Source organism: Lygodium microphyllum, unplaced genomic scaffold (assembly GCF_053477565.2).
Source record: "Lygodium microphyllum isolate KBCC unplaced genomic scaffold, Lygodium_microphyllum_v1.1.10 scaffold_39, whole genome shotgun sequence".
In the NCBI taxonomy this organism is placed as follows: Eukaryota; Viridiplantae; Streptophyta; class Polypodiopsida; order Schizaeales; family Lygodiaceae; genus Lygodium; species Lygodium microphyllum.
Window position 1 is genome coordinate 721,214 of NW_028229522.1, and position 2,418 is coordinate 723,631.

Genomic DNA, 2,418 nt, shown 5'->3' on the forward strand with positions numbered 1-2,418 from the left:
CCTCTAGGTGATGAGCCACCTCTAGAACTATAGCTACCACCACTATATCCACCTACATAATGCCCGAAGTGGGTCCTTCCTTGACCCTTGGTAACTAAAAACACAAATTCATGATAGCACGCTATTAATTCACGTTTCGTGGTTGTTGCAGGTGAGCCTCAGTGATTTGTAACGTTCTGGGGGAAATAGTAGGTGCAACGCTTATCTCTCGGCAAATTTAGTTCACCTTGGATGTTGAGCAGCAGCCGCATTGTGCATGTCTTTGGGCACTTTTGCTACTTCATCATGATTGCCCAAAACCTTTATTAGTTCAAGTCAAAGGAGAGAAGCAAATTATCGCTCGCTTTCTTGAATTACGCGGATTTGTTGCATGTGTAAAGTAGTTTCACTTCATCTCTCCTAAAACCTGGCTGTGAATTTGGCCACCTCCTCCTCCCCTTTCCTCTTGATACGTCTAGTCTAGCGCTCTCTAAGGAGAAAGAAGTCAGGGCTCGTAGGCAACGTCAAAAAGAGGCAAAGAGGCTGGCTGGCTCAGGACCCAAGCTCCCTTACCTAGCTTGTTGAAAGGAGACAGCAATAACTTTACTCATTGGCTTCGCCCGGACTTGAACCGGAGACCTTCAGTGTGTTAGACTGACGTGATAACCAACTACACCACGAAACCTTGGATGCAGCAAGCGCGCCGGTACAGCCCTCTGTTCTCTATAATCGGGTGCCTGTTCACAAAGACGCTCCCTGCGAAGGGCGATCAGCTTTTGCGTACGCGAGAGACTGCTTGAACGCATGCATCCGGGCAGAAGCACCGTAGTTGAAGTACATAAACTGTAAATTCGAAAAGCGCGCTTCCTTGAACTCGCGGGAACTGAGAGCCCCGGTACTGCACAAAAAAAACAACAAGGCGTAGCTCTACTCCCAAACGGATCTTCCTTCACAAAGAACTTGAGAAGGGCTTGAGTACTCTGCGTCCACCTGCTATGACTTCCTTCACAATGAACTTGAGAAGGCCCTGAGTACTCTGGGTGTGCGAGTTTCAACTTTAGTGCGGCTCTAGCAAAACCTTTCTCCTAAGCTAGTTTGTTCGACGTTATTCCCACCTTTGGAAGCGCGCATGCCCACAATCCGGTGACTTTTATGCATGAACACATTTGTTCCTAAGTTCTAAGGAACTAGCTGGCTTGGCCGGCATTGCCCGCCGACCTACGTTTCACATGGTTGGCATCACTGCGGCCCTCGCCAAGCGCGTTGTAGCTCACATTTTCGTGAGTCCCTTTTCGATCATAGAAAAGGATAGACGATGCGCTTCTCGCACGCAACAAGCCGCACGACTCGCACATATAACGGCGTGTACGACTCCAACACGGGGAAAGAGCATTCATGCTTTTGAAGGTCTCATAACATGCGTCTCTCTCTACGGCCAAAGGCCACAGCGTCCAGTGATTCATAATGGACCTCTGTGAAGCAAATACACACCCGACATCATAATTGAAGTATTGTGTCATCTAAAGCTAAACAGTGCTATTTCACGTTAGCTACATGCAAGCTCAAACTTTAATGCATTTACATGGAACAAGACAGGGGATACCGATACATGTCGATAGAAGAAAATAGACAGTTCTCGAATGTCAGAGGGAGCCGATGCATGCCGTTGCAATAGAGATCTTGTGCAACATACATTCGTCGTGGCAGATTGTTCGAGAGAGTGATCTCGATGCTGGCTATTGCCTACCAAGCCTGCTGGCCATGTATCGCGCGCCACACATTGCAAGGCTTTGCCTCGCTTGCATCGTGTTTTCTGTGATCAAGGAGAAACTACTGTGGGACTACTTCTTGTCAATCATAGATCATAAAGCATCGGTGTTTAGGGTGTTTAGGATACCGACACATGTCGATAGAAGAAAATAAACAATTTTTGAATGTCAAGAGGGAGCCGATGCATGCCATTGCAGTAGAGATCTTGTGCAACATACATTCGTCGTGGCAGATTGTTCGAGAGAGTGATCTCGATGTTGGCTATTGCCTACCAAGCCTGCTGGCCATGTATCGCGCACCACACATTGCGAGGCTTTGCCTCGCTTGCATCGTGTTTTCTGTGATCAAGGAGAAACTACTGTGGGACTACTTCTTGTCAATCATAGATCATAAAGCATCGGTGTTTAGGGTGTTTAGGATACCGACACATGTCGATAGAAGAAAATAGACAATTTTTGAATGTCACGAAGGAGCTGATGCATGCCATTGGAATAGAGATCTTGTGCAACATACATTCGTCGTGGCAGATTGTTCGAGAGAGTGATCTCGATGTTGGCTATTGCCTACCAAGCCTGTTGGCCATGTATCGCGCACCACACATTGCGAGGCTTTGCCTCGCTTGCATCGTGTTTTCTGTGATCAAGGAGAAGCTACTGTGGGACTACTTCT

General features: G+C 47.4%; 1 non-coding gene across 1 annotated transcript; it reads right to left on the minus strand.

Moving 5' to 3' along the window:
• Window positions 1-590: 590 nt before the first annotated feature.
• TRNAV-AAC (transfer RNA valine (anticodon AAC)) lies at window positions 591-664 on the minus strand. The gene has a single exon. It is a non-coding gene; the product is annotated as a tRNA-Val (tRNA).
• Window positions 665-2,418: the final 1,754 nt, after the last annotated feature.